This window comes from Lactuca sativa, chromosome 2 (assembly GCF_002870075.4).
Source record: "Lactuca sativa cultivar Salinas chromosome 2, Lsat_Salinas_v11, whole genome shotgun sequence".
NCBI classification, from domain to species: domain Eukaryota; kingdom Viridiplantae; phylum Streptophyta; class Magnoliopsida; order Asterales; family Asteraceae; genus Lactuca; species Lactuca sativa.
In genome coordinates, this window is record NC_056624.2 from 74,592,788 (window position 1) to 74,607,056 (window position 14,269).

Consider the following 14,269-nt stretch of genomic DNA (forward strand, 5'->3'; position numbering starts at 1 on the left):
GAGGTCTCACAATCCTGTATTAACTAGTTTACGTGTTGTTCTGTTGTTCTCGTGCTCGAAATCGTTTGTATACGGTGTAGAGTATAAATAATTATACGTAAAATAATTATTTCGCATGATACTCTTGTTATCTGTACGTAATAATGGATAAACTAAATATGTCATAGTTTAAGTGTTTGACTTTGTACGTAGTTTGAATTTGTAAAACCGGTAATGGATTCCCCAAACTATACCTATTATAGTTTGACTGGTAAGTTGTGTTCATGTATTGATCTGAAAAACTATGCCATTATGTTTAGAAAATGTCCCTTATGCTCCGCATGTTACACAAGGGATAAAGTATCGAAATGTTTTATGTAAAACCGTTGAATTTGCATCAGTTTTTAAACTTGTGAAAACCTTTATGTTTAGCTTGTATCCCCCCCCCCCTCTGAAAATGTTTTAAAAACTATAAAAGTGTAAGGGTATGAACTCACTGTTTGTTGGTTGCAAGGATTGAACCAGAAGATCCTTGGGTCGACGCACGTGACACTTAACGGAATCCTAATATCAATAAATACATATATTTATCTAAATTAGTGATTTCGTAAGATAAAGTGTCAGGTAAACACTTGTTTTCGGTTAAGGAATGTTACCGGGACTTGGTTGAATCAAGGAAACAGGCTTTTCACCACTAAAGAGTTGTTTACGGCCGTGAACTGGGTATGCGGCCGAGAATAGAGTTTACGGCCGAGAACTGGGTTTACGGCCGTGAACAGGGTTTACGGCCGTGAATGAGTTTACGGCTTTTGAAGATTGAAGGGTTTACGACCATAAACTCAAGAACAAAGGTGCTTGTTTTCGACAAAAAAGTGTTCCAGATGCTCCTAAACGGCGCCAAATGATGATTTCCGGCGTTTTTCGGGTGAAAGGAGGGTTTTTTGGTGTTTACGGTCAAGAGGGTTAGAGAGAGAAAGAGGGTGTTTCCGGCCAAGAAAGTTCAAATGAGGGTGGGGGTCCTGTATTTATAGGTTAGGGGTATGGTCGGTGGTGGGGTCTACCTGGCACCGACCGTAAACGGGTTTACGGCCGTACACGAGTTTACTGCCGTAAACTCGTCATGGCAGTGAACATGTCGATTTTCGAGAAAATGAAGGTTTTTCGCACGATTTTTGGTTTTTCCGACTCATATAGAATCATAACTATAATCCTTAGTTGATTTTCTAACCCAAGAAGTTGATGGAAAATTTAATAAAATTAAATTTTTATTTACGGAGGTGGGTTAAAACTGACGGAAGAAATTTCGGGTTGTCACATCATCCCCCCGTTAGAGGGAATTTCGTCCCAAAATTCGAACATAGAATACGAATCATGGATTTGGAAAGAGATGCGGATACTTCTGTTTCATCTGGTCTTCACGCTCCCAAGTGGATTCAGGTCCCCGCTTGGTATTCCAGCGAACCTTCACTATAGGGATGCGACTTTGTTTCATTCGTTTGATCTCTCTATCCATGATTTCGACCAGTTCTTCCATGAAGTTCAAGTTCTCGTTGATTTCAATCTCATCGAGAGGGATCATAAGGGTTTCGTCGGATAAGCACTCCTTAAGATTCGAGACGTGGAAGACAGGATGAATGTTGTTAAGTTCTTGGGGTAAACGAAGTTTTTAGGCTACGGGACCGATCCTAGCAAGGATCTCTAAGGGTCCTATGTATCTTGGATTTAGCTTTCGACGCTTTCCAAAGCGTATCATGCCTTTCCAGGGTGAGACCTTCAACAGAACACGGTCTCCGACCTGGAACTCCAAGGGTTTTTTTCCTTTATCGGCGTAGCTGTTTTGTCGATCTCTTGAAGCTTTTAGTCGTTCCCTGATTTGTATGATCTTTTCTGTGGTTTCACGGATGATTTCTGGACCAGTGAGAGTGCTATCAAGGACTTGCCCCTTGGCTAGCTGTGTGTCGCGCACCTCAGCCGAGCACAGAGGGGATTTGCACTTATGGCCATACAGGGCTTCAAAAGGCGCAACTTTGATGCTGGTATGATAACTGTTGTTGTAGGAGAACTCAACCAAGGGAAAATGGGTGTCCCACGACTTACCGAAATCGATGAGACATGCTCTCAACATGTCTTCCAAGGTATGGATGGTTCTCTCACTCTGCCCATCTTTCTAGGTATGGTAAGCTGTGCTCATATCCAGCTTAGTTCCAAGAGCTTTCTGCAGTGATTGCCAAAATCTCGAAGTAAACCTACTCTCTCGATCGGAAATAATGGGCACCGGAACACCATGCAGTCGGACTATCTCTTGGATATAGATTCGCGTGAGTCTCTCCATTTTGAAAGTTTCCATGATTGGCAGGAAGTGGGCGGATTTTGTCAATCGGTCGACTACTACCCAGATGGTATCGTACCCACTCGGAGATTTGGCAAATTTAGTGATAAAATTCATAGTAATCCTCTCCCACTTCCACTCAGGTATCTCTGGCTGCTGTAGCAGACCTGAGGGCTTCTGATATTCAACCTTCACCTTGGCGCAAGTCAGGCACATGCCCACGAAGGTAGCGACCTCTGCTTTCATGTTTGGCCACCAATATAATTTCTTGAGATCAAGGTACATCTTGTCCGAACCTAGGTGAATGGAGTATCTAGTCTTGTGAGTTTCATTTATAACAACCTCTCTGTAACCACCGAACTTTGGGGTCCAGATCCGGTTCATGAAATAATAGACTCCGTCTCCCTTGATCTCTAAGTTCTTTTCCGTTCCTCTCAAGGCGTCACCTGGCATGTTTTCTGGTTTTAAGGCTTCCAGCTGAGCCTCTCTGATTTGGGTGGATAAGTGGGAATGGATAGTCATTGTCAGTGCCTTCACTCTACGACCTGAGCATTCCTTCCGGCTAAGGGCATCCGCCACCACATTGGCCTTCCCGAGATGGTAGCGTATTTCGCACTTGTAATCGTTGAGTAGCTCTACCCATCGCCGTTGTCTCATGTGCAACTCCTTCTGGTCGAAGATGTGCTGCAGACTTTTATGGTCAGTGAAGATTGTGCACTTTGTTTTGTAGATGTAATGTCTCCATATCTTCAATGCGAAGACCACTGCTCCCAACTCCAGGTCGTGAGTTGTATAATTGACTTTGTGTGCCTTCAGTTGTCTTGAGGCATAAGCAATAACTTGTCCTCGTTGCATGAGCACACAACCTAAGCCCTGATTAGTTGCATCAAAGTAGACAACGAAGTCCTCCGTCCCTTCGGGCAGAGACATGATAGGTGCGCTGCATAGCGCCTGCTTCAACGTTTGGAACGCAATGTCTTACTTTTCACTCCAACAAAAGGGTACACCTTTCTGAGTCAGAGTGGTTAGGGGTTTGGCAATTCTGGAGAAATTCTGGATAAACATGCGATAATAGCCAGCAAGGCCCAAGAACTGACAGATTTATGTGGGCGTCTTTGGTGCTGACCAGTTCTCTATCGCTTTGATTTTGGACGGGTCTACGTGTATACCTTCCTGGCTTACCACGTGACCTAGGAAGGTTACTTTTCAAATCCAGAATTCGCACTTAGAGAATTTCGCGTATAGCTTCTCCGTCCTTAGTGTTTCCAGCACCAATCTCAAGTGTTGTCTGTGATCTTCCTCGCTTCTGGAATAGACAAGTATATCGTCGATGAACACGATAACGAACTTATCTAGGAAAGGACGACACACCCGATTCATCAGGTCCATGAATATTGCCGGTGTGTTGGTTAGACCGAAGAGCATTACTACGAATTCGTAGTGACCATATCGAGTCCGGAATGTTGTCTTAGGAACATCACTCTCGTGGACTCACAGCTGATGGTACCCTGATCTTAGGTCTATTTTGGAGAAGTAGTTGACTCCTTGAAGTTGGTCGAAAAGGTCATCGATTCGAGGAAGAGGGTAACAGTTTTTGACGGTGAGCTTGTTCAGTTCGCGGTAGTCGATGCACATTCGAAAAGATCCATCCTTCTTTTTCACAAATAAAACCGGGGCTCCACAGGGTGAGGAACTCGGTCTGATGAATCCTTTGCTGAGCAGCTCGTTGAGCTGGCTGGATAATTCTTGCAATTCTGCTGGCGCTAGGCGGTATGGGGATTTAGCTACGAGGGTAGCTCCGGGGATTAAATCGGTGTGAAACTCGACTTGGCGCTCTGGAGGAATTCCCGGAAGCTCTTCGAGAAAGAGATCAGGAAAGTTACAGACTTCGGGGATGCTCTCGAGGTCTTTAACTTCCTGCTTCTCATTAATGACATGGGCTAGGAATGCATGATACTCCTTTCGCAGAAGTTTCTGGGCTTTGATGCATGAAATAATACGGCGGTTTGAACTGAGTTTATCGCCATAAATCATGAGGGCTTCGCTAGAGGGAAGATTGAGACGAATAGCTTTTTCGTAACAAAGGATATCAGCACGATTGGGGCTCAGGCAATCCATGCTGATGATGACATCGAAGCTCTTTATGGAAACTGGCACAATGTCGATGGGAAAGGAATGATCGTTTAGGATAAGGGTACAGCCCACGAATATATCATTAGTGATCTCTTTCTCATCGGCCATCTCGACGGTAAACGTTTCGGTTAGGGGTTGAGGTTTATGTTTGAGGAGATGCTTGAATGCATGACTAAAAAAACTTCTATCCGCACCATAATTGAAAAGAATGTGTGCATAAGAGTTGTTAAGGAGGAACGTACCCTTAACAACTGTGGGATCTGCAACTGTCTCCTCCTGGCCCATCACTAGCACTCTCCCTGTGCTACCGGTTGTTGTTGCCTTGGGATAAGTTCTCCTATAATGCCCGACTTCCCCACAGCCATAACAGGCTTGACCAACACCTACTCCAGGTGCCTGATTGGATGGTTGGACTTGTGTACTGCAGCCTCAAGCCGTGTGAACCTTCTTGCCACAGTTGTTGCAGAGCATTTCACAGCATGGTTCGGGAATGTGATGATGATAGTTTCACTTGTCGCAATGAGGGAGGGTACCAGCATATCCACTGGTAGGTGCTTGAGTTACAGGAACAGCGGCAGGAGTAGTAGCAGCGTGAACTGCCACCGTATGTTGTTTCTTGGAGGGCTCATGCGAAGACTGACCCTTTCGCTGCTTCCAGAACTTTCTTTTCTCACCACTGCCCTTTGTTGGTTCGAGAGCGGCTGTCACTTTATCAAGATCAACTTCGTGATCTATGAGAGCCTGCGCCAGGCACTTGGTGCTATCAAAAGTGGTTGGCCTAGCAGCCAAGACATTTCCTTGAGTTGGGGGCGTCAATCCCCAAATGTATCTCTCTATCATCTTACTTTCCGGGGTGACCATTCCCGGGCAGAGAAGTGCTAGATCTTCAAACCTAGTAGTGTAGGAAGCAATGTCGGAACCTTTCATCTTCAAGTTCCATAGTTCGTGCTCCAGTTTCTGCATCTCGCCTCGCGGGCAGTACTCAGCAAGCATGAGCTCCTTCAAGCTCTCCCAACCCATAGCATTCGCTATCGGCAGGGTTAGGGATTTGACTCGACTATTCCACCAGGTCAGTGCTCTGTCTGTGAAGGTGCAAGCAGCGAACTTCACCTTACTTGCTTCTGAGCATGCACAGATCTTGAAGATTGATTCGATCTTCTCGATCCATCAGGTTAAGGCAATGACGCCTCCATTGCCGTCAAAGGATCTAGGCTTTGTGTTCATAAAGTCCTTGTAGGAACACTCCTTCTGGTGTCCATGGTTTCCATCGAGGTTAAGGGGTTGGGCACCACTTCCCGATCCGCTAGAGCCACCAGAATTTATCTGTGACATTGCGGCAGCCACAGCGGCATTAACAGCTGCCTGAAACATAGCAGGATCGAACTGAGGCAGTGGTGGAGCTGGATCTGTTGGAGGATTGTTGTTCTTCTTGTTAGGTCTTTTCTTTGGAGGCATCTTTGTCTATATCAGGAAGAAGAAGATGGTAAATCCCTTAGACTTTCGAATTAAGAGATACGAAACAAGGTATATCTCTATCTGATAGATAAAGTGTGCTACTAAGCGATAAATAATGAAAAGCTACTAATACAAGTAAACTGTCGCTAAGAAAGAATGAGTAGCAACACTTGGAATGAATCTCTATAATGTATTCGGCTCAGACTAAAATACTCCTATAGTATTTTAAGTTGTATGTTTCGTTCTATCGATCTCTTGTGGTAGGAATACTTGGTAAGTTATAGGCCTACTGCAATACCATAGTCACTCCCAAGCACATGTTGGTCATGTCTCGAATAAATATAGTTGATCAGGCTATATTGACCCTAAACATGATTACATAACTGCACAGGTTTAACCGCAGTGTCCAACATCCAAATACTATTGTTTCGTTTTACTTACGATATTGTTTCTGGTACGTAGGTATACTTGTATACTTCTTGTAAAATACTTATATTTTGAAAGTATACTTTTAGTTCAGAGCGCTTCGGCCCCTTAGTGTTGAAAGTTGTGTACCATGTAAGTTTGGTATACTTAGTTCACTATAAACAATCGCTCTGATACCAATCTGTCACACCCCCGAACCGTCAGAAATAACGGCGGAAACGTCCGGGGGAGGTTGACGTCATGCGTAGTATCACAACAATTGTATCATAATAATCAAAGTAAACACAACCATTACATTGCAATATAAATATTTACATCTGTTTGAAAACATATTTTGTACACATCAGTATATAACAAAAGTAAAAGACGCAACTCTAACGTGCTCCGTCTTCTCCAAAAGTTGGCAATGGTACCTGTCTATCGTTGTCCTGAGAATACAAGCGGTTTTGAAAACGTATCAGCATAAAGCTGGTAAATTCATAAGCATGTTTTGTATTGGAAACTAGTCACTGAATTTGTACAAATGATTTCTTTTCATTATAAGTAAAACATCATTTGTATCGAAACCTTGGTTACCACTAGTAAGTGAAGTATGTTTCATTTGAAAACCCTGGCTACCACCGGTATGTAGAGTATGTTTTGTTTGAAAACCCTGGCTACCGCCAGTATGTAAGGTATGTTCTATTCGAAAACCCTGGCTACCGCCAGTACGTAAGGTAGTTTTATTACTTAAAATAAAACCAAAGGTTGTATCCCTGGAATACCCTCCAGTGTAGTATGTAGGTAGTCTTATTAATTAAAATAAAACTATTGAAGAATGAAAATCCCGTAAACAAAGGTTAGTTTATACTATTGTGAGTTCGTATAACCATACTAATATGACTGGGAACCTCCTTGACGTTTCTTCAGGCGTCGTACGTTACAAAATTTGTCACCCCAGGCATGTCTGCCTAACTGTAGCTAACAGTTCAGGTGTGGGATTGTCGGTCCACAGAGAGTTGGGACCTTTGGGTCCATAGAGTTAGGGCCAGAGGGCCCACAGAGTTAGGACCTTCGGGTCCACAAAGTTAGGGCCAGAGGGCCCACAGAGAGTTGGGCTAGAGGGCCCCACTGAGACACATTGACCTAAGGGTCAACAGAGTTACAACCTCGAGTGGCTATTGTGTGATAGAGTGGTATTTTGGGGAACTCACTAAGCAATTATGCTTACATTGTATGTGTTATGTGTTTCAGGTACCAGTGATGATCGCGGGAAGGCAACGGCATGATTCGTACACACGCGCATTGGAGTTTATATATATTTGATCTTGGGATTTATACTATTACAATGATGGATACAGTGTTTTATTTATGAATGCAAATGATATTTCATGTTTTTAAAAAGTGAAAAATTGTTCAAATTTTTACGGTGTTACAAGTTGGTATCAGAGCCTTGGTTTGAGGGATTCAGATGCATCTTCGGGCGCATCTGAACTCAAACTAAGGATTTGAGGGAAATTTTGATAATGAATTTTTGAAAAGAGTAAAAAGAGAATTTTAAGACAAACAGAGCAGAGCCGTGTGTACGATCAGCCAGCGCTCGAACGGTGATTTCCCAAAATACCCTCATAATAAGTGTTATCAAATATGATATGTTATGCTATATGCTGAATTATGATATGCATGATAGAGTAGACTAGGTATTCTCATTAGGACTAGAGTGACCTGATATATAATGCCTTAGTTTAGGGGTTTTTCTGCTAGAGATGTTTAAGAGTGTCTAGATAGCAGCGAGGTGCATATGCGAGTTTTTCTAGTATGTAGCACATGATAGAGAGAGTAGAGTACTTGGGATTTGGGGCTCAAGGAGGAGGACTTGGGATGAGTGCTGATGCGGTATGGACGGTAGTATTGGGCCCGTACTACTGAAGATACCGGGTTGGTGCGCAGTCCAAGTAAGAATCCTTAGAGCACTAAGGAACAAGTAGGCTGGAGTTATCGAGTTTGATTACACTCAAGGGGGTCCCTAATATTTTTATGTTGTATTTCAGAGGGAAATCATGGTTGGGACACGCCATAACCCTGAGGGCAGCAGTTCGAGCGATGCTGAGATCCGTAGGATCATCCAGGAGGAGGTGGTTGCGGCCATCAGAGCAGAGATACCAGAGATGTTCGGGTCTATTAAGACCACTTTGATTGAGACATTTGATGAGAGATACGCTGCTGTTTCTGAGGCTGCTGTTGTTGCGGCCACTACAGCTGTAGCTGCGGCGAGGCCGCAGGGTGGTGATGCGTTGCTGTTCCGGTAATTCAGCAACACGAAACCACCAGAGTTCGATGGGACTTAGGACCCGATTGCAGCGATGAGGTGGATATCAGACATTGAGGGGTGTTTCTTTACCTGCTCATCTCCTGAGAATTTGAGAGTTCGGTTCGCTTTGAACCAGCTTCGCCTGGGAGCGAAGGACTGGTGGAAGTTTGTGACGGCGCACTTCACGCCTGTTGAGCTTGCTGCAGTAACCTGGGAGAGGTTCACTACTATGTTTCGAGATGAGTACGTTCCCCAAGTGGAGAGGGAGCGGTTGGCACAGGAGTTTCTGACCCTCAAGCAGGGTACTGAGTCAGTTACAGCGATTACACGGATGTTCCATGAGAGGGCGATGTTCTGCCCTGAGCACGTGTCGACCGAGCAGGCACGTATGAGCCGATATTTGAGCATTCTGAGGAGGGATATACGAGAGTTCGTGGCGAAATCGACGTACCTGACATTTGCCGAGCTTCAGGCAAATGCCCGGAAGAGGGAGATAGAGTTGGAGACCCAAGCTAGGGAGGAGGCTGAGTCTCAGGGAAGGGATCAACGGCCGGCTCAGTCCCAGCCGGCAGCCAAGCGGGCCAAACCCACTGATTCGAGATCTGGGAACCAGAAGGGCCGCACTTGTGGCAAGTGCGACAAGGGCCATGATGGAGTGTGTAGAGTAGGGTCTTGCTACAAATGTGGCAAGGAGGGGCATATGGCCAAGGATTGCCCCAAGGGGTTTGCAGTGTGTTTTCACTGCAACCAGACTGGACACCGGAAGGCGGAGTGTCCACAGTTGCGAGGGACAGCGCAGGGAGCACCTCTGGGATCTGCCCCTGCAGCATTGAGAGCTACGGACAGTAGGCCGGTGAAGGCCGAGGCACCGAAGGCGCGAGGGAGAGCCTTCCAGTTGACTGCGGAGGAGGTCCGCGCAGCACCCGATGTCGTGGCCGGTATCTATTCTTTCATGTATTCATTTTATTATTGAGATGTTGTGCTTATATTCTGTTATGCGTAGGTACTTTTCTTGTGAATGATGTATCTGCTTTGGTGTTATTTGACTCGGGTGTGAGTCGATCTTTTATATCGTTGGCTTTTAGTCAGCACATCAGTATTAGTCGAGAGGCGTTGATTCGACCTCTGAGAGTTTCCATAGCTGACGAGAGAGCAGTTTATGCCACGGAGGTGATTCGAGGATGTGTACTCGAGATCTTCGGGGTAGAGTTTCCGATCGATTTAGTCCCCATTGCGATAGAAGATGTCTGCGTCATCGTGGGCATGGACTGATTGAGCCAATTTGGAGCGATCATCGACTGCGAGCGATAGCTGGTGATCATGTGAGATCCTAGTGGGGGAGTTCTTACGGTGTACAGCGAGGGTACCCGTCCAGATTCAGCGTTTTGTTCGGCTGCTAGAGCGAGGCAGAGTCTACAGCAGGGCTGTAGTGGTTTTGTGGCATATGTGATGGATACGAGAGTTGATACAGAGCGACCTAGTTCGGTTGAGGAGGTTCCGATAGTGCGCGAGTTCCCGGATGTTTTTCCCTAAGAGTTACCAGGTGTGCCTCCCAAGAGGCAGGTGGAGTTCCGCATTGATTTGATTCCGGGGGCAACACCTATCGCCGAGGCGCCCTATCACCTTACACCTCCAGAGATGCAGGAGTTATCCTCGCAGCTTCAGGAGCTGCTGGGGAAGGGGTTTATACGGCCGAGCAGCTCGCCGTGGAGAGCACCGATCCTTTTTGTGAAGAAAAAGGATGGTTCGCACCGGATGTGCATAGATTACCGAGAGCTGAACAAGTTAACGGTCAAGAACCGTTATCCTTTGCCGAGGATCGATGATTTGTTCAATCAGTTGCATGGATTTGTTCAATCAGTTGCATGGAGCATCTTGGTTTTCCAAGATTGATCTAAGATCTGGATATCATCAGATGAGGGTGCGAGAGGAGGATATCCAGAAGACCGCATTTAGGACTCGTTATGGGCATTACGAGTTCGTGGTGATGCCCTTCGGGCTCACCAATGCGCCTGCAGCATTCATGGATCTCATGAACAAAGTATGCAGACCGATGTTGGATCGATCGGTGATTGTATTCATTAACGACATCTTGGTATATTCTAGATCCAGGGAGCAGCACGAGGAGCATTTGCGAGAGATCCTCAGTGTGTTGAGATCGAAGAGGCTTTATGCCAAATTCTCCACGTGTGATTTCTGGTTACGAGAGGTGCAGTTCCTTGGTCATCTCGTTAACCAGAATGGAATTCTGGTCGATCCGGCCAAGATCGAGGCAGTAATGAGTTGGGAGGTGCCGAAATCTCCTTCAGAGATCAGGAGTTTTCTGGGATTTGCCGGTTACTATCGGAGGTTCATCAGGGATTTCTCCAAGATTGTTGTTCCTCTCACCAGGTTGACTCGGAAAGGGGTAGCGTTCTGTTGGGGTCCAGAGCAGCAGTCCTCATTTGAGACTCTTTGCCAGAGATTGTGAGAAGCCCCGGTGTTGGCTCTTCCGGATGGGATGGAGGACTTCGTAGTATATTGTGACGCATCGATATCAGGGTTGGGTGCGGTGTTAATGTAGAGGGGGCATGTGATCACGTATGCATCGAGGCAGCTGAAGCCTCATGAGATGAGGTATCCTACCCATGATCTAGAATTGGGGGCTGTGGTTTTCGCCCTCAAGATTTGGCGTCACTATCTGTATGGGGTTTGGTGTACGATATATACGGACCACAAGAGCTTGAAGTATTTGATGGGTCAGCCAATTCTGAACATGCGTCAGTGGAGATGGTTGGATGTGGTAAAGGATTACGATTGCGAGATCCTGTACCACCCGGGCAAGGCTAATGTGGTAGCTGACGCCCTGAGTCGTAGGGCAGAGAGTGCCCCGATTCAGGGTATTTGTATGAGATTGACGGTGATGACTCTGGTGTTGGACGCTATCAGAGGGGCTCAGGCTGAGGCAGTGAGACCGGAGAACCGTAAGAGAGAGCGGGTTATCGGGAAGGTGTCAGAATTCGTTACCGATAGCAGGGGGCTTATGACTTTTCAGGGCCGGATTTGGGTACCGTTTGTAGGCGGAACGCGTACCCTCTTGATGGAGGAGGCGCATAGATCGAGGTTCTCGATTCATCCCGGGGCCACTAAGATATATCTAGACCTTAATAGGGAGTATTGGTGGCCCTGTATGAAGAGAGATGTGGCGTCGTTCGTTGAGAGGTGTCTAACCTGTCGAAGGGTTAAGGCCGAACATCAGAGACCGCATGGTAAGCTGCAGCCACTGGAGGTTACGGAGTGGAAATGGGAGCAGATTTCCATGGATTTTATCACCAAATTGCCAAGAACAACAAGGGGTGTTGATGCAATTTGGGTGATAGTAGACCGCTTGACGAAGAGCGCTCACTTTCTCGCCATTAGTGAGAGTTCTTCTGCGGAGAGATTGGCACAACTATATGTGAGAGAGGTGGTATCGCGGCATGGGGTGCCAATCTCGATTGTGTCAGATCGAGATGTGTGTTTCACTTCCAGATTCTGGAAAAAATTCCATGAGGAGTTGGGTACGAGGCTGCATTTTAGCACCACATACCACCCACAGACGGATGGATAGAGCAAGCGGACGATTCAGACGCTCGAGGACATGCTCTGAGCATGTGTGTTGGATTTTGGAGGGAGTTGGGACACGTATTTGCCCTTAGCAGAGTTTTCCTACAACAACAGCCATCATTCGAGCATCGGTATGCCACCCTTTGAGCTGTTGTATGGGAGGAGGTGTCGGACTCCCATTTGCTAGGGAGAAGTAGGGCAACGTGTGATGGGTAGCACGGAGATTGTGCTTCAGACGACAGAGCTGATACAGCAGGTCAGCCAGAGATTGCTGACCGCCTAGAGTCGCCAGAAGAGTTATGCTGATAGGCGCCGATCCGAGCTCGAGTTCCAGGTTGGTGATTTTGTTCTCCTGAAGGTATCTCCTTGGAAAGGAGTGATTCGATTCAGGAAGAGAGGCAAGTTAGGGCCCCGGTATATTGGGCCATTCAGAGTGATCGCAAGGGTGGGCAGGGTAGCATATCGCTTGGAGCTACCTGCGGAATTGGATCAAATTCATAATACCTTCCACGTGTCCCAGCTGAGGAAGTGTATAGCCGACGAGTAGGCGGTAGTGCCATTAGAGGACATACAGGTAAATGCGAGCCTGAACTACGTGGAGAAACCAATTGCGATTGTATATCGAAAGATCAAGGTACTGAGGAACAAGGAGGTGCCTCTGGTGCAGGTCCAGTGGCAGCATCGGAAAGGGTCAGAGCTTACTTGGGAGCCGGAGCGTGAGATGCGTGAGCAGCATCCGGAGTTATTTTCAGAGTGAGACTTCGACGGCGAAGTCTGATTCTAGTGGGGGAGAATTGTAACATCCGGACTCCCAGGTATACTATTTTGTTCATTTATTTTTGAAGTTTGTGGAGGAACTCGGCGAGTTGGTGCCAAGACTCGCCGAGTATGGTCGCGGATGTTCATCCGGGTTCGCGTGCAGACTCGACGAATCCACGCTATTTTATGAAACCCTAATCCCCCGGGTTTAGGACCTATTTAAGGGCACTTATAGCCTCCCATTGCGGCTACCAGTCCCTTGAGTGAACCCTAAGTGAGCCAAATCGTTGTGAGGAAGGAGAAGACTCATTTGAACCTTGTACCTTTGATTTAGCAAGAAGAAGGTGACCAAGAGCAACAGGAGGTGCGGTTCTAGCAGTTCCAGAGTCCAGAGACTTCATTTTTGAGGTAATAGTCGACCCCTTTTTCCAGTTTTGGTGTTGATCTTTAGAGATAGGGTTTTCTAACCCCTTTTAGGGTGGTGGTGTGGAACAAATAGCCCCTCATCGAGTTGTGCCTTGGATCTGGACTCAAAGAGGTCCAGAGACCTTAACCCTTGGAGCTTTATGAATCAGTTTGGGGTTATTGGGCTTAGGTTGCCATTTATGGGACCAAACCACCATTTGATGCCTTGTTGTTGATTTTTAAGCATCAAGTTTCGACCTTTACGTGACAATCATGCTTGGGAAGGCCAGATCTATGGCTTAGGGGCACAGATCTGACCTCAGGAGGTCAATAGAGTTTGTGCATGCCATGAACTCGCCGAGTTGTTCTTGAGACTCGGCGAGTAGAGTTAGGGCTTCACGTAAATAACTCAGTGGGTAGACTAGCTGAGTTGGGGGATAACTCAGTGAGTCAGAAGGGGGTCAGAGGACTGGAGTTCAAGGCGGTACTCGCCGAGTTGTTCTTGAGACTCGGCGAGTTGAGTCGGGGTGGCCCCGCGATTCATGACCGGTGTGACTCATCGAGCATAAGGAGGGACTCAACGTGCCAAGCGGGACAAAGAGTTAGTAATCGTGTGTACTCGCCGAGTCGTCAGAGTGCACTCGGCAAGTTAGGTCAAAGTTTGACCGTTGACTTTTGATTGACTTTTAGGGTTTGACCAACAATGGAGTCTTTAAGTCAAGAGAGGGGTACTTTTACCCTTCCGAAGGTGCCCATAGAGGGTGAGTCTAGTCTCGAGAGTTATATTTATGTGAGTATTTACCTTATGTGAATAGGCGGAGGGTAGGCGATATTTCTACCGAGTAAGGGAATTTCCGAGACGCTTGAGGTGAGTCTTCTCACTATACTTTACCTAGTATGGTAACAGA

General features: G+C 46.4%; 1 pseudogene; it reads right to left on the reverse strand.

Moving 5' to 3' along the window:
- Window positions 1-13,357, reverse strand: part of LOC111880092 (leucine aminopeptidase 2, chloroplastic-like) — a 29,525-nt pseudogene extending 16,168 nt beyond the window's left edge.
- Between the last annotated feature and the right edge of the window lie 912 nt (window positions 13,358-14,269).